This window comes from Ascaphus truei, chromosome 9 (genome assembly GCF_040206685.1).
Source record: "Ascaphus truei isolate aAscTru1 chromosome 9, aAscTru1.hap1, whole genome shotgun sequence".
NCBI lineage: Eukaryota > Metazoa > Chordata > Amphibia > Anura > Ascaphidae > Ascaphus > Ascaphus truei.
The window spans coordinates 36,586,135-36,609,837 of record NC_134491.1 but is presented as its reverse complement, the minus strand read 5'-3'; the positions used below and the strand labels follow the sequence as shown (position 1 = coordinate 36,609,837).

General features: G+C 41.6%; 1 protein-coding gene across 3 annotated transcripts in view; it reads left to right on the top strand.

Annotated features, from left to right (window-relative positions):
• Nucleotides 1–23,703, top strand: part of MDGA2 (MAM domain containing glycosylphosphatidylinositol anchor 2) — a 648,696-nt gene that overhangs the window by 220,869 nt on the left and 404,124 nt on the right. The window lies entirely within an intron of this gene.

The following is a 23,703-nucleotide window of genomic DNA, read 5'->3' as shown; positions in this document are numbered from 1 at the left end:
TGCAATTATTCTGGACATATAGATGCCTTGCTCTTAAAAGGATGCTGTGACACCCAAAAAGTTTGTCATACTTGGCTGAATAAATCCTTTTTCAATTGAAAATCCAAAAGTGACCTTCCTTCATTTGTTTTTGCATTATTCAAAGTAAGACCATTATGATTCGTATTGGAAGAATAATTTGTATCCTTTATGCTCATTCAACACTCATTAGAAGGTATTGTCCTAATAAAGTTTGTCCTAATAAGGTCTGGGCATTTGGGATTGATAATGTTAGCAACAAATAAAAAGGTAGATGTAAATTATGCAGTAGGCATTGGAAGGATAAACACATTGGGAGGGTAATTATCTGTGTTTTAGGTTTTATGTGCAATATAATTAGGACCCACATGTTTTTGATAAATGATTATGTAACAAATAATGATGGTCAAATGCTATAATTGTTTCTGGGTTTTTTTTCAAACGGGTTTCCTTAAATCAAGATGATGGTTTTAAAGAATTAGAGCAAATCAACCCCTGCCTAAAATATAATTGTACACATGTACAAAACTAATATATATTATGGTACTTAGCTAGCTTTTCCTTTTTCAGTTTAGACAAAAGCCGCAGCTGAGTTCACGAGCGATTCACCAAGCATCAAGTCAATGTGCATTGCAATATCGTTTAATATGCCAATTTGCTAAATTCTCTAATATCCATAAATTTGCTTGCACAATTCTCTGAAGTTGCAACATTGGCTTAGTGCTGGCACTATAAATAGGCCATATACAACATGTTTCACGCAGCCAGGTGATATTAAAAGCTAAAATTTGCGAAGGCATTTGTCAGTTTTGCCCACCTCTGGCTAATAATACCCACGTACAGTATGTATGCATAGAATGTGTGCAGATGGATTTAGACACCGGTTCATGTAGGTCAAAAGTTATAATGTTCCTTAGACGTGTGTGTTTTTTTTACATTAAATGCTTTATGGACGAGTTCTTCTTACTAAACATGGCCTAATATCCGCCGAATGTGGCTGTTATGTTTCCCATTCCTGTAAGAGATGGTAAATACAGTACCAGTGATACAGATACAGCTAATGCTCCATTAAACCTCATTTATGCGCTTTCCTGCTCCACTAAATAAGTGGAGTAGAAGCCTGGAGAAGGACCACAGTAACAACCTTTCTCTGCTGTGGTCCCAAGGAATGTTAGGTGGGCTGCATCTGTAACTCTGGATTGTAACAATATAAACAAAAATAATCAATGTAGAGTATACAGCATTTTGATATATTTTTCGATGGCGACTTCAACACAAATGTGTTTGTGATTAAATCTACTGTAGTGTTGTAAATTGTGATAATAAAAATTGTTACCCGATAGGATATAATCACACTGAGCCCCTGGTTAAATTCATCCCTAAATAAAGAATGCTAAAGGGGAGGTTGCAAAAACAACTTTCCTTCTACTTAAAATTAATATAATTTAGGGCACTATAGACTATTTAAGAAATGGTGCAAAGGATTAGTGCACCTTAAGGTCTCCATCTCCATGGGCCATAATGTTCTCTCCTTTAGTAATTATGGGTCTATATAACAATCAATTGGGAAATACATCTAGCCACACAGCAATCACCATAATACAGATGCAGCAAGATGTACTGCTCCTAGGGTAGCAGACCAACTGCGAGAAGGCATCTGACTTACTGCAGCTCCAAAAAACAGTACATTTTGCGATCCGCGAGGATTAACGCTGTGGGTGTCCATACTTCTGAATAGGACCCACAGTGTTAATCCTTTGGAACCATCTGCTGGAAGAGGATACAGATGCTAACCTTTTGGAAGAGCTGCCCAGACATCTCTCCGTCATATAGCCTCCCCCTCATGATGTAGAAACCCATATTCGGGCATCTACGTCACCCATGGGGTTGGTAAGCCCTGCATTTTACCTTCAGCCCTGCGGGAAGATGCTACAGATGGGGACATACAGTAGATGTACGCGGCTGTAGACAGAGAGATGGCTGTGCAGCTCTTCTAAGAGGTTGGTATTTGGTTTTTCTCCCAGCAGATGACCCTAAAGGATTACCGCTGAGGGTCCCATTCAGACAAATGGACCCCCAGAGCATTTATTCTCCCGGGCCGGTTACTGTTCTCGGGCCACGGCACGGTGGACGTCAGTGCAGCCACTGGTGAACGAGGCACGAGAATAATAAGCTTTGCTACATCTCTACTTCTCATCGCTGCATAACATGTATTGAGCTTGTTATGCAAATTTCTTTTCATTCAATGCAGTTCTGTTTGCTGAAGGCGTTTAAAATACCTTAGAGTGGCAGAAATGTTGTCTACAAGGGGAAATGTGTAACAAGTGCTGTCTGTACAAGGAATAATCAATACCTCCGATTATAATAAGTAACACCTCCAATTGTGCTTTTTAACCACCCCAAATGTTGAGGAGTGTGAAACAAAAGCAAAATAACTGTAGGCGCTGAATCAATAAAATACACAATAAAAAAATACTTCTCTTTTAGGGCATAAATGGGATTACATTATCAAGTTAATAACATCACGTACATACTAAAAATTTCACTAATGCAGATAAACTGTAATTTGAAGTTATCAACTATGGAATGTTTCTTCTTTGGACTCTTTTGAACATAATATTTTTCATTTGCTGATCTTTTTAATCCTCAGATTACTGCTGGCCCACTTCTCAATTTGTCATTATACTGTGGGGATTTATACACCATCCTGCAAGTCCTACCACACTAGACTCTGGCTCAATATCCTTAAAAGATTATACAAAATTATGTCCCACAGAGATAACAGTAACCAATAATAGAATATTTAATGGCCATAACGATTAAGCATTCTGCAACTCAGCAATGATGTTTGGGGGGGGGTGGGGGAGAAAAATGAGAATATTTTTTAAAGGAACATTTTTTTTGCCTTTGTGTTGATATTTTATAGTTACCACATGAAGGAAATATGAATTTGTATGTCGCTTGATTCTTTTTCTTTTCTATGAGGCCTGTAGTAACACAGTAAATATATTTAGGTCGCTACGTGGAGTATTCTGAAAGAGACTTTGCTTATGTTAAGAAAACAAGGACGTATTGTATTTATTTATGTACAAACAAACTCAAATGTACCGTGTTGCAAGTTGCACAGCTGGTGAGGCAGAAACTTCCTTAATGACATTGGATGAATCTATAGTGATTTGAATAATTATGTATGGGAGTAGTTTTTTAATTCTCAGTATTTCCTTTTAACTGCTGCAATATACAATATCATATGCACAGTGGCGAATTTAAAATGTTGCCGCCTGTAGGCCATTACTTTTTTGCTGCCACCTCCTGCAGCATCCCGTGACTATGCATTTCCATGACGAAGTGATGCCATGAGACGTCACATTGTCATGGCAATGCGCCGCCATGTGATGTCGCATAGTCATTTGACGCCGCAACGCTGCAGAAGGAGGAGGGCAGCACGAAGGAGAAAGTAAGAGACCTTTACAGAGGACCAATGCTCTTCCCCGGCAATCAAAAGTGGAAGAGAACAGGGCCTCTGTATATAGGAGAAAAGAATTTGCCACCCGGGACTAATGGGAAAACCGCCACTGCATATACTGTACAGTATTCTTGCTTTACAAAACGTCTTGACGTATTGGATCTGCAGTATATATAAAGCAAACATGGCATATTCCTACTGTAGGTGCTTAAGTATATATTGCAGTGTTTGAAAACTATAAATAAAATAAATATATATATATATATATATATATATATATATATATATATATATATATTTTTTTTTATATATATATATGTTATGGTGGGTGAAAAGGTGACTAAAAACCCTCCACCATATAGCATATAAAAATATTACTTGTGAGCACATTCACATGTCTTAGACAGGTCTGCAACCCTGCCCTTGACCATTATCACCTAGCATACAGTGCTACCACTGCAGCAAGGGATTCTGGGAAATGACATGCAAATGAGCACACATTGCCACATTTTGTCTCAAGACCACATTACATGGTTAAACCCTTAAGCCAATGCATGATGCTTTAAAACACAGCTTTTAAACAGCGTGGGATAAGATGCAAAGCCAATAAACACACACAGATTGTTTTGACCTTGTGGGTCTTGTGTGTGTGTGTGTGTTTGTGTGTGTGTGTGTGTGTGTTTGTGTGTGTATATGTGTGTGTATATATATACATATACATATACATATACATATACATATCGTATATACACACAAACCTTCAAATGTACTTTTACTGTAATTAATCAATTATTTTATGGGTTTTTTTGTGTGCAAAAGCAATTATGCAAAATGGCATGAACTAAATCTGTCACTAACATGACCAGAATATAATTGCACATCACTTACAAGTTACAACACATCAGCAATGAAGCTACAGGATAACATTAAATTATATTGCATTGTCTTGATTTATTACTACTGTACGTTTACTATACATTCCAAAGACCATGGATGAACAATTTTATTAATTTAGTGATGTCATCAATGACATCAAGTGTGCCTCACTTCACTAATTGTTTATTTTAACTGTATATTTGCCTTTTATTGTCTAGGGTTGCAAGCCCTGTAGCTTACAAGGAATGAAGCTTCACTTCTACTTTGTACAGATGCCATCCATCAGGTTTCTAATTAAGTCTGATGGGATAGCATATACTGTATGGATGATGTGTTTAAAGAAGATCTATTACAAGTACCGCTATGGATATTTCCCATTGTTATATCCATATTCATACAAATCTGCTCACAAAGTGAAATGTAACAGAATGGCGAGTTGCACAATTCTTTGCATCAGTGATAAAACTTAAGATCCAGTGGACTTCATAACTAGAATCAGAAAGTTATGATTTTATTTATGCGTATTTCCTTTGTTGAAAATTCTGAGTTTCTCAGGACAACAATTTAAAAAAGCAAAACGTAAAAAAAAAATCCTTTTTTTTTTCTCTTTCAATCACTTCTGTAGTATTGGATAATACTGTCTACATTTTTTTTTAACTCCTAATGCCATTTTAATGACTTTTTAAAAATGTACTGATCATACTTTGGTTGCTACAGCAACCACTTAGAAAGTCATATCTACTTCATCTTTTGAAACAGGCTCTGACACACACCTTTTTTGAGCTCTGTACTTTTGCAACTAAGTATCACAAACCGGACTGTTGCTGTGTTCCAAATAGCAGACTGTCTATTACTCTGAAAGCTGTAACAATAATGGGCTACTCTTAGTAATATAATGTTACATACAAGCTGCAGCATTTCCCAGACTGCAGCACAAAGTTAGAAGGCGGCCATTTCATTGGGCACACAAATCGGGATTTTTTCTTTTTACAGATTTATAAATGGAGCACCAAAAGATTATCAGTTTAGTTAAGAATATAGAATGATACATTGTCACTTGCTTTACATATTAAAAAAGGGGGAGATTAGTATTTCTACTTTAATACAAGAAGGAATATGAAAATTATTGGTTTATTACCAATATCTGCACAGAGGATCTGCAAAGTATTGTTTTGTTAAACTATCACCAATAAGAGAAAAGCAGATCAGTTTTTTTCTTAAACTATGGAATTTCAGAGATTGTTTGATTGGTCCATTCCCTAAGAGTAAGAAATACAGCGCTTTGTAAAAAAAATAAAAAAAATAAACTCTCTACACAAGTAGTCTACTTTAATACGTTTTACGCTGAAACTGACTTTTGTCCTTTTTTTGGCTGAAAATCTCCATTAAAGTCTATGGGTATTTCCAGCCTTATGGCCGCTTTAGGGTATAATGTATATACAGTAGAATAAGGTCTTTAAGGGATTTTTAACGAATGACTGATGGTTACATTGCAACAGAATTCAAAGTGTAGATCACACAAACCGACCCAAATTCATCTTCCTGTACAACGTCTAAATGCTATATAAAAAAATATAGCAATTTAAGATTTGGCTATTTAAATTTCCTGTGTTTAGAGATATGCCAATTTCTGCCAGTTGGCATCGCAATCTACATTCTCATTGTCAGCAAGATTGCAAATTGCAAACACAGCTATATGAAATTACTATTTTTCTTTGAGTTTCCCAAAACATGCTAGGATTAGGCAAGGTTAGGGTTAGGATTGAGTTAGTGTCGTGTTAAAGAGATAGGCAATTAGAGTTATTGCTACGATAGGTTAAAGCAATTTTAGTGAAAATTTAGTGGTGAAAATTTGCAATCTACTGTAAATGTTTTAGGTTTTTGTCCGTAAATAATTCATACTGAAAATTCATCTCTGCTTCGGATGTTGACATTCATTTTAAAGGGACGGGTAAAATCAGTTGGGCACAGCAATCAGCTATTAGTTATGAAATTAATTCTATATGACCGATAAAATACAAGAAAATGTGATCTACGTTTTGTTCAGTGGGTAGTTAAATGGTTGAACCGGTTATTTTAACATATTACGAGCAATTTCACATTCTCAAATATATTTATAATGCTTGTTGTTTAGTGAGAAAATTAGTTTCCAGCTCAGTGCAGATGTCTCATGCACTATTCATGCCTTGCCTTCTCCAATGAGCACATTTTTAATTAATGACACAGGTAAAGTACACTGAAACAAGGGTGTCGGCTGCAATTTTCTCCTTTTGTATTTTCTGTTACAATTGATATTTGATTTTCACAATCGTGACCAAATCTGTAAACATATTTTGCTGCAGGAAACCCTCTTTCCCCCCCCTCTGAATGAGTGCGTCCTCAGGCAGGAGTAAAATATAACTGGTAGTACTGTATTTATTGGCAAACCCATACAGCATACATGTTCATCTTGGTGTTTGTCCCTGGAGCCCACCCCAGGAGCTTGAGGCCCCAGGAGGCTCTCCTTATCTCCCACACTCACTGGTGGAGTATGGGGTAGTTGCTTCCACTCACCTGAGGGAGGGAAGGCCTGAAACCAGGCCCCTGGCTCAACAAAGAACTCGCACAATAGGAGACACCCTCCTCCCCCTGAGGCGAGAGGACAGAGAGAACCAGTCAATTTAGGCTGCAATCCCTTTTTGTTACCAGGGGAGGGTCCCAGGTCTTAGCCCAGGTAATGGGCAGAATCTAGGCCTTGGGCCCACCCCACTGTCACTACTAGGGAGTTGTTTACTGCAGCAAGGCCAAGGATTAACCTTAGCACTGCCTGCACGATTACCAGGACTTATGTTAGGCCAGGGGTCTCCAAACTCAGTCCTCAAGGGCCGCCAACAGGCCAGATTTTATGGATATCCCTGTTTCAGCACAGGTGGCTCAATCAGTGGTTCAGTCAAATACTGATCCACTGATTGAGCCACCTGTGCTGAAACAGGTATATCCATAAAAGCCAGCCTGTTGGTGGCCATTGAGGACTGAGTTTGGAAACCCCTGTGTTGGGCAGAGAAGTTTAGTTGCCCGGGAGGGTACCTGGCTACATATGTATATTTATATATAGTCTTTTAAGCAGAACACAGTAAACTTGAACAGGAAACCCATGAGGTTTCACATGTGCTAAAAGGTATCACATTCTACATCGAATCTACTTAGTACAGCAACAGGGATTTACTGTATTATCCCTGAATATATTGCTACCTGGTATTAAATGCAATCATTTTATTTATATTTGTACAGGATAAACTTAGATGCTGGTGTGGGTTTACTAGACATCAGCATTAATAAGGAATACATAAAGTGCAACACATATACAGTTATCGCTTTAATTTGATTGTGCTGAAGTAAACAATTAATACATAGGTGTCTATTTATAGCAGTGTATATACGTTTGAAAAACCTGCTAGAAAAATACACTAAACATTTCAACCTGGCTGGTATTCATTGTTTCTGTTTATAGACATTTTCCTGTTTTGTGCACCATATTTAACACAGTTTTGAATTTTGCACTGATAAGTAGACCAAATTGGCAAAGGTATTTACCGGAGATGGCCATCTCCAGTTCTCAAGGGCCACCAAAAGGCCAGGTATTTGGGATTTCCCTGCTTCAGCACAGGTATTGGGTAGTTTCCTGCTTCAGCACAGGTTGCTCAATCAGTCTATGCTTCAGCATAGGCGGCTCAGTCTTTGACTGAAGCAGGGATATCCTTTAAACCTGATCTGTTGGTGGCCCTTGAAGACTGGAGTTGGCCATTCCTCGTATATACCAACACGTTTTGCTAATCTTGTCCTGAGAGTATTGTGCTACTTTTCATTATAGTACACAACACAATTGTATATAGTTCTTGTCTGTTAATTACATTTAAAAAAGATATGTCAATTAGATATTTCAATAAGACATTGTCTTTGGAAGAAGGACCAGATACATTTGAACTCACCAAGGTGGATTGTAAGGCCATTTAAACTTCCATTTAAAAATCTGATTTAGTACAACCTTGAGGCTTATTTGGAGCCTTTCCAAAGAAAAGGCATGAACAGAGCAAATGGAAACTGTGCCAAGAAGAAGAAACTAAATATAGTACATAATTTAGAAGCAGATTTGGATATGTAGCACCTTTTCCCCCACCCTAAGTGAGATCATGTTGCTACCAGTGTACTCTGTTGCTGGTGCATACCTGTGAGGTAGAACAGGAGGCCTGAGATCTCCACGGTGGTATAGGGAGACATCTGGACAGGCTACCAGGGATGGTTCGTCAGTGAGCGCAGTGCCTCCAGCCCAGGAGGATTCTGGTACAACCAGGATGGTCCTCATAGACGACTCTTCTTGGTATTCACACTGCAGACCTCACAACAGAGAGGGGTTTATTGGGTACATCATAGATATTACAGGTTCCATTCCCTGAAGGCAGTACCCCAGGCTTGAGGCCCTGCACCCCCCTCCGCAGCATACCTTAACAAGGCCTCAGCCCACTCCTGTCCAGGAGAGACTTACTGCTGTGTCCTCATAGTAGGGAGGGCACCACAGAACTAACTCCCAGAACCCTTACTCTAACCTCTAGAGGGAAACCCCTTCCTTTCCAGGGGAATGGCTTGTGTGCCGGCCTCCTATCAGTCATAGGCGACCCTTGTAATACTAGGCTACGCCTGAACTGTATTAGGTAACACACATATAACAATACAACCTGGCCCTGCAGGGTTTGTTCCCAGCACTGCCCACTCTTTACTGGGACTTACAGTGCTAGAGGGGCCAGAGAATTAGTAGCCCAAGGGGACCTGGCTACAGATATATAATTTAATATATTCTTGGAAGACAACACAGCCCTTCAGAAAGGCTTGTCTAAATGCCATTCCATGAGGCAACATCCTCTTGCATAAAATATAATAAGCTATAGTTATCAATATTAAATGTAATATAAAGCTTATGTGAAGGTTGGTAAAGGGTATTATTTTTCCATTATTGTAGGCATGCAGCCAGCGTAATTTGCGCAAACATCTTACTGTTGCAATTGATGTTCTCTCCTCGATTAAAATCATATTTGTCACTGCCTTTCTTGAGGCAAATTCATGTACAAGAGAGCAATAGTTATAAGGAGTGGGCGAGCGAATGATCACATATGAAAATATACCATATATAGTATTCTGCAATTCATGAATTTATCATTGCCACAGGGGCCTTAAACACATTTATAGGAAGATGTTGCTTTAGCGTTCTGAACTGGAACATTAACCCCTTCTGCACGGAAGCAGGCTTTGTGCTGAAGGGGTTAATCCATGGCGTTGGCATTATGTATGGTTAAAATGTATTATGTAGAAGATGTTACTGTAGTTCTGATCTAGTGCTAAAATTACTGGACATATCTTAATTATAATCAAAGCTCATCTTCTGATTTTGCAAAACATACAAATGACAATATCTTACATATATTTAATTGCTCCAAATCAAAAACGATATCACATGCTATTTAAGCACGCTGCTTAATGCTAATAATATTACTGTATCTTCCCAGAATAGAATGTCACCCTGCAGGATTTTTATTTACAAATGAACACTGATATCCTTGGCTATACTCCTCTCTCTTCTGGTCTGTAGCTTTCAATAACCTGACTCTGGAGTTCATTTCAATATCTTTATACATAGGATTGTAGATCAGCTAGAACAGGGGTGGCCAACTCCAGTCCTCAAGAGCCACCAACAGGTCAGGTTTTCATAATGACTGAGCCACTGATTACGCCACATGTGCTGAGGCAGGGATATCCTGAAAACCTGACCTGATGGTGGCCCTTGAGCACTGCAGTTGGCCTCCCCTGAGCTAGTACTGTACATGTATGAGGTTTCTTTGATGTATTGGCAAACTGTTGCTGGCTGGGGGAGGTTTAACTACAGTGCATGTAACTAATGCAAAATTGGAGTATGTAATGCAGTACGTCCTATTGCAATTTTGTGGCTATAAATACTGCATGCATTAGGATTTAGTCGCTTTTAGAGATTTCAAGGTAGGAGCTTGTTCTGTAATTCAAGCTGTGCAACTGCATGCAGTAGGCTTTATTTCTAGACATAATGAGTTAATCAAGAATGCTGGCAATACAGCTCCTGTATTCTGAAGCAAAACGTGCCGCACGTACTTAATGTATACATACTGTATGTATATAACTAGATCTATTAGCGTATATATAGATATTCACTTTTCCTCTCAGCATGGGATCTATTTACTCAACATTGATTAATCAGTGGTCTGACACCAAAAAAATACTCAATAGATTTAGAAACATAGTTAATCATATAAAATTCAGCAAAGAATTCAGATCACACCTACAGTACATTTAAAACTATAATAATGTAATCAGTCTGTTAGCATATTTAAATCAGGGTTATCCATTTTCATTCTTAAACATAAAGGGTACTGTTTATTAAAAAAAATTGTTGCTGTTTACTACTGTAGCACATCTTTTCCCCCTTAAGGTTACGGCCCCAGTGCCTGCGCTGTACGTCCGCCTGGTAGGCTGGTGGTGCATGCTGCCGAGTCCCCCGGTCTGCAGTAAGCTACAGGGGGGGGGGGGGGGGGGAGCATGACGGGGGCACGGCCGTGATGTCACCCGGCAGGTTTGCCCTCATTGGCTGAACCGCCGGAGGCGTGGCCTAGCGCTCCGTCGCAAGTCCTGCTCTCAATTTTCTTGAGAGCAGGAGTTACTGTCGGCGCAGCGCGTCGGCCCCCTTTCGCAGCGGGCCCGGCCCCATTGTTGCCTGGCTCTTGTCCCTGCAGCGTCCGCCACACCGGGTGCTGCAGTAGCCAGCGGGGACCTTGCCTTATTCTTTTCCCCAAGGATCTGCTCATGCAGCCTACATATTGTTTCTGGGAAGAAGCTTGAATTATATAGATCACAAACTTAGTTTTGCATGGTGTAAAAGATTCAATAGGGTAGCCCTATTAGTAACAAAACTTTGGAATGAAGCACTTCTTAATTGCCACCATCAAGCAGCACATCATTTAATGGAATATAAGAGCATTTTCAACTGATTTTACAATGAGATTATAAAAAAATACCACCAGTAAAAGGGCCAGAAGTATGCAGCAAAGTAATCTTATATACAGCAACAACAACAAAGACAAAAACATACGTCAACCTCTTGTAAGTATTTACCTCTTGTAAGTATTTAGAACATATGCACCATGTATTTTGAATCACTCTAGCTTTATTATGAATTTTAGTTTGAAAAAAATACTGTACATTTAGTAGTTTGTGCCACTGGAGTGACACGTAGAACCGTGCGAATGTCTTAAAATCTGTGGCTAAGATTTATCATTTTCGCCTCATTTGTCTTTCCTAAAATTTTCACTAAAGTTTACATTGCTCGGGAATATACAAAAATGTAACCTTTTCAATAGCCCAGTGCAAAATGCTGCGTTTTGTACCACATTTTGATAAAAAAAAGGGCATATAAAGGGTCATGAGACCTCAAGCTACTGTATGCGAATGTGTGAATTTGTACTTTGCAACATTTTCTGTGGAAAAATGTTGCTGAAGTTCAAAGAAGAAAAATAAAATCACATATCTCTAGGGAGATTAGCAAGGGCACTCCAAGGTCGTTCAGTTCCACAGCTTGCATGTTGAAGAGTCCTGGTATATAAACAATAGCAGTAGTACCCGGCTTCCACTGGCCAAAAAAACCTGCCTTCTGTCTACAGTATCTACTTGCAAAGGCACTCAGTGACCGTATATCATTAAGAATTGGAAGATGTCTAAAAATAATCCTTGGTTGAAGGCCAATACATTTACTTGAAAACAGGATCAATATGCAACACATCTCAATATTTACACAACACTTTAGATTTGACTTGGTTATCACTAGTAGTAATCACGGTAGTAATAAAAGTGGTTTTTCATAATTACCAGTTTTTGAAAGTGTAGAGCTATAAATGGTAAGAGTTTAAGGGGTTACTAACTAAACTGCAACAAGACTATGAAACGTTAATGGCTATGTAAGTCAATAGGCGTTTCCGTACAATAGTGGAATGATCGTTACGATTGCATTTTAATTAATAATCCCCATCGAGTGTGTGTCTCCATAAGTGGAGCTTTGTAATAAATGTTCACTTTATAAAAGATTCTTGCAAATACGCAATTCAATTCCTTCTCAGATGAACAAATTGACCAAACGTGGATTCCAGGATTTAACAGTACAGTAATTTGTGCGTGATACAGTGCGTGGAAACAACTTACAGCATAAAGTGCCACTTTGTACGGTATAAAATGTATATATTTAACTTCTTTCTTCACTAACCGGAGCAGACTTCACAATATTTCTTTGGAATCTGTTTATTTAATTCCTCATTTTAAAGTTTGATTATAGACAGAGCAAATAAAAATAGCTCGTGTGGTGCATTTGCATGTCTCAGGTCTGCAACCCTATCTTTCCCCATTATCGATTAGCATACAGTGCTTCCACTGCAGCCAGGGATTCTGGGTAATAAAATGCAAATGAGCTCAGTGTCACTCTTTACTTCTCATCTATTTTAACATAGCCCCTATAAGCTTATACCTGCCGCATTACACAGCTTATCAGCACAGCTTGGGTTAAATAAGTGCAGAGCCAGTAACTCTACGTACTCAGACTGTTTAGACCGTTTGGGTCTCATCAGTGCTGAGGTTGTTTGCTGGCAATGCAACGTGATGCTGGTACGTGGGTGTAATCAGACATTCTCAGGGGTGCACAAAGTGGGGGGCGTTAGATTTTCTGGGGGATGGCATGGCCATTACAGAGGCCCTGTGCTTTCCCGAAGGCATTTAAATGAAATGCCTGGGATCGTGTGAGGCCTCTATAAAACTCCCGTACCTTACCGCGATGTGTCGTCATGGCATCCCGGTGTGAAATGACGCCGTGGGGTCACGTGATGTCACATGACCCCGTAGCGTCATTTGATGCCGGAGCCATGCAGGAGGGGGGTGCAGGAAGTGGGGGGCACAGGAAGAAAACTTTGCGCACCCGTTCTAGATGAGCTGGGCCTTTGTATACAGTATATACTGTACTGCAGCAGCACTTAATGGCCCCTACAGCTGCTGGAGCTACTTTAACACATCATTCTGCAATAAATATGGTAGCTGCCCTTTGGTTATTATAACATTAATATTATTTTTTTGAAGCACAGTGATAACATTTAAAGGTTTCATACCATGAGAAAAACAAAGCATTTTTATAATCAACAGCATTCAAATCTCATTTTGCATGTCAAGATATAGGAAATGTGTTATGCTCATGGTACTATTACCGTATGGCTAATAATCTTACGAATACTCACATGACGCACTATTTTTTGCAGAATACGGCAATATCAAGCATTCGTTGATCAATTATGAAGTGAAACTCTCTGTGTTTGCATTGTGATCCCTTATCCATTGTTGTAATTGTTAAAGCGTAGAAATAAAATCAATGAGTCAAGGGTTCAAAGTAACAACATGAGTTTATCTGTACCAAGGCACCATTGAGAGAAAAGAATTCCAACAAGGAACTCAGGCCTCTGCCAACATATTGATTGGTATCACATTTTTATACATTTCAAAATGAGTAATACACCCCATAAGGGGGCTGGCTTAGAGATAAATAATAATATGATGACATGCAAAAATACATATTGGTTGATACATAAATATGCTGCATATGCTATATTCTTATCGATAATTTACCATAATGTGGGCCTCTTAACCTTGTGACATAAGGGAGTTACTCTGTCCAGCCCTGTATATGTACTGTAGCTGTCAGATAACAAAGCCTAAGATCAGCAGGAGACAGGAGAAATCGCTTACGAATGCTATTTCAATTTATTACATGACTCGTAGGAATTACACAAGGGTGGGTTAGATCCAGAAGCGATACTCTGCAGAATCAAACATTCACAGTTCATTCATTCACGAATGAAACAAATAAACATTTATATAAGCAAACACTCAAAATGGCGGTTTAGGCCAAAATGGAGGTGATGATAGCCACACACATTATCTCAATCTGCACATAATTCAATAGCATGCCAAACGACAATGGGGTTTGGATGGAACAGCAACATGTACTTGATTATATCCTCTAGAGTGGTTGTAATGTGTCACTGTTACAAGGAAAGTAGAGTGATGAAAAAGAGAAGTACTGTATACATCAGGGGTGAGCAAGTCCAGTCCTCAAGAGCCGCCAAAAGGTCAGGTTTTCAGCATACCCCTGCTTCAGCACAGATGACTGAGCCACTGATTGAGCCTCCTGCGCTGATGCAGAGATATCCTGACCACTTGACCTGTTCGTGGCCCTTGAGGACTGGAGTTGCTCACGCCTGGTATACATGGATAAATAAATAGCACATGGAACCGCGCTGGTCAATGATGTGTATTCAAAGAAAGGCCAGGACCATCATCAGTGTCATTGAATAAAATGTCATGAGTGATGTATAGTACACACAGATATATTCTAGAACACTTATTACGTTATGTTCACTTCCTTAGATAGAGGCATTTATATCTTATACTCTTGTTGCGCTCAGGTCAAATATATATATATATATATTTAAAATGTAATGGTAAACCTACCCAGCCTAAAAAATTGCAAAGCTAGTGCAACCAACCTCACACTGTTGAGACCCATTAAGGTTGAAACATGTCTGTGAGTGGTTTGACTAGCTTTGCATCTAATCCCATGCTGTGCTTAAAAGCTGTGTGAACAGCATTGCCTTTGCTTATATGGGTTGCATGTGAAAGGATATTCCAGGCAAAAGGTGACACTTTGTGTGCTCATTTGCATGTAATTTCCCAGAATCCCTTGCTGCAGTGGGAGCACTGTATGCTAGGTGATAATGGTTGAAAGGCAGGGTTGCAGACATGTGTGCAACATACACATACACATGAATGTACAAATCTCTTAGTATACTTTGTTTTATTCCAGCCACTAGACCGTACCAAAAAGGTACTAAAGCAGGATCTTAACCCATATTGTATGTACAACCTATAGTACAATCTACTTTGTCATCATCCTCCATAATCTACTTAGAATGGAAAAATATGTGTAAACATATAAACTCTTTGTTGCCACTCATAGGTATTAGGTGCATATAATAAGGGTCTTTCAATCACCCGCAGTTGGGGTGATTTTCTTTTGATGTGGCTACATCTATAACATTAAACGACGCCCTATTCTGTGTGTACACGAAGAAACAATACTACAAATTAAGCAGCATCTGCTTTTAAACATTAATTTGATAAAATAACAATTTGTGTGTATTATGTAAACATTGTTAAATGATTGCGCTAACTTTTATAGCAAGTTCCTGTTTTCTGTTTGACAGGACATTTATCTCCCCTTGTAGCAAAGAATGAAACAAAGGGATTTCGTTTCAGCTATTGGGGCTTTAGCGCTGTTACAGTTTGAGCATCTTCATACACATTTGATGTAGTTGATCAAGTATTTATAACCGGAATTGCTAGCAAAAATTCGCGATAAAAGTCAGTTTGAAAGAAAATGAGCTGGACAGTTTACATGCAAATATCACTATATTTTAGATTTGAATAGCTCCTGCACTGTATTTTAGAAATTGGCACAAACCAGGTTAGTTATCCAATGGGGAAGGGTTACATGATGCGTGAGAAATCTTCGGAAAAAAGCATGCAAGAAACGGAACTAAGAACACTTTGATCAGCAAACCATTCACATACAAGTATGCCAGGCAGCATGCAATATTCCATCTGTTCCCTTAATTACTTCCTTCAGACAGCAAACAATTGTTTCTAGTACTAGAGGTTTTCTTGTTGAATCAGCATCTCCACGTACTCAGAGGAATGTAAAATTTGCAGCAAGTAAACTATTATGTTGCTTTTGTTTAACGATTAAGCATTGGCAAAAATCCGCTGCCATTTAAAAAATAAATAAAAATCTTAGTGAGCTTTAAATTTGAGAGAATACAGTAAAAATATTGATTCGATTGTATTTTCTTAAAATGGAGTTTAGGGTGGGGTATACTGGTTTTATCTTTGCCTTATTTCTCTGTGTGGATCTTTATATAATGGCAATTTTCAATAAATCTCATTGCGATTGGCACAAATATGACATTCTCTCCCCTCCCTTTTTTTTTTGGGGGGGGGGGGGAATAACTCGTGGGTGACAGCAGGTGGTGTTTAGACCATCCCAGTGGTGTACTGTAAACATCACAAGGCCGGATCTTAAGTGGTGCTTCTGAAATACAAGGAGGTAGTGTCACTTTTTTGCTTATTTCATTGTTCTAATAATCGGGACATTCCTACAGTACGTTATAAGTACACAAGCCTTGTGAAAAATACAACTTGTTAATGCTATAGAAGCAAATACATGTGCAGTATAAGCCATCATTGTTTTAGGTGTGTTTCTACTGACATGTCTGGGAATCAAGAATGATCGTTAATGTCTACATGCCATTTCCAGATTTTTATGGTCTTGGCAAACAGCTACAGTATTATCAATAAGTCTAGACAGGAAAGATTTATAATAGCTAAATGACAGTATATTGTATTTACTGCTGTAGCCTCTGGTTACTGTATATAGCAATACTAGCAAAAATATTCAACATGAGCAAAATGTTGTGTATACAGTAGCTGATGCTTTATATAGGTTTTTATAATAAAATGAATACAGTAGTAAACAGTTATATTTACTTGCCTGGAATATCAAACGTGTCAAGCGCAAGGAATAACTTTTGAGGGAATTTTTGCCCTTTAGTCAAGCCTGCTGGAGACCAGCCACGTGTACCCCCACCCAGCCCAGTGGGTGTCCAAGTGTGTCTCTTACCCAAGCCAGGACCTCACTCCCAGTAAGTACACAAGTGTGTCCTTACTCCCCGGTACCTTAGCAGTGGCCCACCCCAGTGGAGGCCCCTAGTGTGACCCCTTGTCCCAGTGGGGGCCCACAACCCCAACAAGGACCCCAGTGTGTTCCCCAGCATGGGCCCTAAATGACCCCCCCACCAGTGGCCTCTCACACCAGTGAGGACCCAAATGCCTCCTCCTCAACCAGGTGGGACCAAAAGTGTACCCCCCACTCCATAGGGGGCTCAAACGGGCCAGGGGAGGAACGTAGGGGCCGAGGCCCTTAATTTACCGCTGGATTTGATCCCGTGACCTCCCCTGCTGCCCCTACCGGAGCACCCCAACCATGTCGCTGGTCTCTCCCTCAGCAGCTCCCCGCCGGCACCTTGGACTTGTGACTTGCCCGGCCTCAGGCCTCGTTCAGGGTGCAGGCTTCGGAGGGAGGGCGTGCTGCCGTGGGACACAAAGTATTCAAATTGAATACTGGTTGTCAGGGTAGCAGCTGCCCTGTCTCCGAAGCCCGGAGTTGACGCTGGCTACAGTTTCAATAAACAAAAAATTCGTTTTTTGAAGCTGCAGCAGCGTCACTGGGACCTCGGCAGCCAATGAAATCATTCTTGAGAATGATTTCATGACTGCAACTTGGATCCCTAACCTCACGTCTGTAGCCCCGCCCCCTCCCCAACTCCTGAAAAAGTCTGCTGAGGATGAACACACATCGCCCAGCAGACTGCTGCCCTCCCTCGCGAACGCCCGCCAACTCCTGCCTCTGGCACCCTGAACGAGGGCTCAGCCCTGCTTCCTACCTGGTGCGCAGAGACTTTTCCCCCACCACTAGAGCTACCCCCCTCAGGAGTGCACAGGGGATGCCTGGACCCATGTCACCAACTACACATCCGCCGGGGACAGCGGTAGCAGGGCCGGGAGGCCGCAAGCGGGGAGGGAGGAGATGGGTGGCGGAGCAGGCAGCGGCACGGCGACTCCAGCCAGAGTATGCAACGTTGGGGGAGATAGTACAGCGCTTGCCGCTGTTGGCAGGGTCGTGCGGGGAGCACCGGGATACACCAAGCGTAGCCCGCCCCCCCTCCGGCGTGCCCAAAAGTTAGTGTTCCGGCAATGGGACCGTGCCTGAGCCAGGGGGAGGGAGGAGGGAACGAGTGAGGGGAAATTAGCGAGTGACCGCCAGCAGCCACACACTCCCGTGAGCAATAGGGATGGAGGACCGCCCCGCACAGTAGGACCGCCCCGCACAGGAGGACACCAGCCCACCTCCCCGGGCGCTCTTCCGCAGCAAACTCCCGCGAGCGGAGAAGTTCGGGAACCCCCACAGGAGGGGGGAGCACCGGGGAAGGACCGCCCACACACGCGGCGGCACAACCACTGGGGAAACGGAGACCCAGGAGGTGAGGTGTGGAGAAGTGGGGAAGCCATGCTCGCGCGCTGCCCCAAACATCACTCCTGTCCTCACCACCACCCGACAAGGCCACCTCCCCCCATCCCGCTGGGCGCACACCCCGCTCCCCACTGAGCCCCCCTCCTGTCCCGGGCGGGGGACCAGGGGTGGGAGTTGGAAGCGCCGGGGTAGGGCAAACATAAATATATAAATATATAGATAAATAATTAAATAACAAACCTCTGCCTGGATAGGCAGGCAGCAAACACGCCGTGCTCCCCGCCAGCTGGGCTTTAAGTAGCCCGTGTTGTAGCCCCTTCCCGGCTAGTTGAGGGATGTTAGGGGGTGGGCCTGAGAGTCAGAGACTAGCCCCCTGGTCAGAACCCCCCGATGATTGCTAGTGGGGACGCTCTCCGGTTAATGCATTAACAGTGGCGCATCATTTAATAATAGTACTGTTAAAAACAATGGTTGATGAGAAAACGCATGTTATTTAAGGTTAGCAATGGTAATAAAATCTTCTACATCTGCAAGTCACAGATAAACACACAAATACGCACAGTTATGTATGTTGTTTGCACTGCATTTATGACCCATAATCTGGCAGTTACCATGTCTCCTTCTCTCCACCCAGACTTTTCTGACATTTTTTGCAAGTTTTTTTTTTTTTTTTTTTTTTAAATGGCAGTTTCTATGTTAATCCCATGATGCTACTCGTGTCCTGTATGATGTTTTAAAAAACAAAAACAAATAGGATTAGGATCTGATATGATACTTGGAAAGAGGTATAAATCCATGTTTGCCGTGCCACAAAACACCAAAGTTGCTTTGTATGCAATGAATGGATGGTGTACACTGAACAGTTTCTATATGTGCATTGAAGAGAATAGCTATTTTGTCTGAAATCTGCTTGAATTGAGGATAATGGGAGACTATTGCATCTTATTTGCAATGGTGAGTGATCCATTCTAATGTTACAGTAAACGAGGAAGCCGCATTGCACATTCAATATGACAAATAATGTAGTTAATTTCTTCTCCTTGGCACAATGAAATATATAAATATAGAATACTGTGGACCTAGGCTTTGAGCTTGGTAAGATTGTGTATGCCTCATTCTAATGTTACTCAATAGAGATGCAATATGTTAAACTATTTAACCCATAGTTTCTTCTGTAAACAATTGCAATAGGAAGGGGTTAATCCCTCATGGCCATCATGCAACTTCTTGGCAGTCATAGTCAATTTATTATGGACATACTGTAGCTTCAGTGTGGACAGTGCAATGTGAATTCTATTATCCAACCGGCAATAACCCAATTGATCTCACACTGCAAAGTATCTTCGTCACAAAATCCAGGAATCTGAAAGGCTTGTAATTAATTTCATTCACTGATATTGATATCCATTTTCTTTCCTCTTGATTCACACATAAAAAATTGGTCCACTAATAATTGTGTTGAATATTTAAAAACTAACGCCAGGTACTATCGGACTATCGGACTATGACGTCAATTTGGCATAAGAGGGTTTTTATATAAAAAATGTGCATTTATATAAAGTGCTTCTATTTTTTGAAGTGAAACTTCTTTAGTGGCACCTCTGATGGGATAAAACTGGATAGATGGGGGGGCGAAATGTGAAACGAAAGTGACGTCACGTAATGGACGCCGCTCCGCTCACACGCCCCTTGTCACATGTGGCGGCGGCGGCGATAGCCGCCGGCGCCGCTCCTAATCGCCGCCGCACCCCTCACCCTCCCACACACCCCTTACCCTCCCACACACCCCTCACCCTCCCACACACCCGCACCCAGTTGCTCACATGCGGCGGCGATAGCCGCCGCTCCTAACTGCCACGGCGCCGCTGTCCGCCCACTGCCATGCCGCGCGCCACGCATGCGCAGAAGCGGCTGGCAGCGGCGCCGTTCCCCGCCCGCTGCCATGCCGATGGACAGGAGGAGGGAGGCCGGCGCCTGGGAATAGGGTGGTTTGAGCGCGCCGGTGGGGAAGGGGGGAGCTTGAGCGCACCGCCGGGTTGTGGGGAAGGGGGGAGCTTGAGCGCGCCGCCGGGTTGTGGGGAAGGGGGGAGCTTGAGCGCGCCGCCGGTATCTGCTCAGAAGACTCAGACTGAGCCCCCCGGGTCCGCAGCTCCGTCGGGGGTGGGGGGAGTCAGGAGAGAGGGGGCAGGACACAGACAGAGAGACATACGGTACACACAGAGAGATACACATACACTGACAGACACACACACACTGACAGACACGCACACACTGACATACACACATTGACTGACACATACACACATTGACTGACACACACAATGACACACACACACTTACTCTGACGCACACACACTGACTGACACACACACACTTACTCTGACGCACGCACACACTCTGACGCACGCGCACACACTGACGCACGCACGCGCACACTCTGACACACACTGACACACGCACACACACCCCAGTGATGTACCGAACACCGCCCCTGAATGATGTGCCTATTCCTTCCCCCCCACTGTGAGCTCCCCCACCCGTTCAACATTCATGATGCTGGTACTGCTGCCAATAAACACATACACACACACACTGACGCATACACACACTTTGACGCATACACACACTTTGACGCATACACACACTTTGACGCATACACACTTTGACGCATGCACACTTTGACGCATGCACACTTTGACGCACGCACACATACGCACGCACACTGACTGTCACACATATGCACACACACTGACTGACACACATTCGCACGCACACTGACTGACACACATTCGCACGCACACTGACTGACACACATACACTCACTGACCGACACAGAGAGACATTCACACAACACAGAGAGAGAGAGACATACACTGACACACACACACACACACACAATGACTGACACAAATACACACACTGACCGGTACAGATACATACACTGACTGGCACAGATACATACACTGACTGACTCACACACAAACAAACACATACATACTCACTGACTGACACACTGACACATGTGTGCCGAGCACGCGCGTTATAAGTCAATTTCTGTGACAAAAGTCAAAGAAGTTTCACTTACTATGCGCGTGCACAGCACACACAGCTTTTTTTTTTGCCTGGTACCCAACTTGCCCCTCCATTACGGTTAGAGATGGGCAAATTTTTTGGGCGGAATTGGATCCGCAGTGGATCGAACGGTTCCTTTGGCCCGCAGATTTCTGTGGATCAATCTCTAAAAGGGCGGTTTGCGTTTGGCAGATTTTGTATTATTATTACCTATTCACTCTGCGGAGTCCGCAAATTGGATTCTACAAATGCGTCCACGGGTTGAATCCAATGGCGGTTTTTGATGAATCCGCGCGGATTAAAACCGACACTAAACGTATTTTGGGTTGAAAATCCGGGAAATGGATTTTTGCCCATCTCTAATTATGATATGCGCCACTGCAATTACCGATACTTCCTTCACTTTGTGCACTCCCACTACCTGGTATATCAGCCCTTTTCTCTCCTTTCACTTGTGTCTTGCAAACTATTTTGGATGGAAAGCTTTGGGGACTTATTTTAATTTCTGCTTCTGACTCCATATAGAATCACTGTGAAAACCATGATCCTGCTGACATATGTTGGACCATATTTACTAAAGGTTGCTATGTCAGAAGACACCTTGCAGCCCTCTCACATGAATGGGTTGCAAGTTGTCTCCTGGCACCAGTAGGCCTCTCATGGCACAGCACTGCTTAGTAAATAGTCATAGAGCTGCGCACTTGACCCCACATTTTTGATCATGGTTCAAACATTTTCGTTTTGATCAAAACGAGTCAAAAGATTTTGGTTGTGGATTATGGGAAAAATGGTATACAAAACACAGGGGTTCCCAGCACCCAAAATAATTACAGCTAGACGTTGGGTATATGCTAAAAAAAAAGTTGTATATTGTATTATGACAATAAGCATGTGCTACATAGCAACTGATGTGATCAGTTACAAGGGATAAAAGCATCTGAACAAATTAAGTGGTGAAGCCTGAGGGAGGGGATGGGAGTGTCACAAACAGGGTATTAAACAAGAAAGAGGAAAAAACACACGGGGAAGAAAATTGCGCAGCATTTTGGGGTAGTAGACGCCTTCTTCAAGCACGTTCCCACAGACCCACAAGGGCCTATGCTACTTCCCTACAGCCTAACCACAGAGTCCTCCCTCAAATGGATTAAAAAGGTAAACACACCAATATATAAAAGGTCAGATCAAAAGTGCACCATAGCATAGACTCAGTCAAAAGAACGATCCAGTCTGACTTCTATATAGATATGAGAACACCACTTCACATTAAAGTCCATACTCTTTCACCGAGAACCAAGCAGTTGCTGTTGCAGTAGTATATCAATATACAGTATCACTAAGAGATCATAAGCATTATGGTTCAAGTTATACTGTATCACTATCACTCCATCTGGAGGCACAAGGACTACAAATGAGACAAATGAGAGGCAAAATCCAGAATACTGTAAGTGCAGGGTAATGGAGCAGTAATAATACTAAATCATTTAGGAATCTGGATTTGCTCCTCTCTATACGGGGCTCTCTTCTCCTCATGTAGCCTTGGCTGCTTTGTGATGTGTGATTTTACAGGTCTAACAGATTCTGGGATATTTGGGAAAGTTTACCGAGATGGAGTTGGCCACTATATAATGGGCCGTGCAGCTGTCTCCCCGTGCAAGAGAACAGTCCAGTTCCTTTAAAATGAATGGGACCAAAACCTTCTCCACCACGAGGAAGTGATTTAACGGCGTATAGAATGACTCACATGAAATTATGTGGCCTAATTCGACATTTATGCACATTTTCTTTAATAACACGGACACATCTTTTTAAAGTATACTATGTAGAAGTATTTATAGTGAAGGTTAATTCATTATTTTACTTCGATAATAAAATTATTGAAAAAGTGCACTGCTGACTGAACTATAGTAACAAACAATATATATTTCTTCTTTATGGTGTTTTTAAATAGTCAACAGACATTGATTTTATAGTATCATACGTTGCGGAATGGTAACACAGAAAACACATTTTGTGAAATCATGTAAAATATGTAATTCCATAC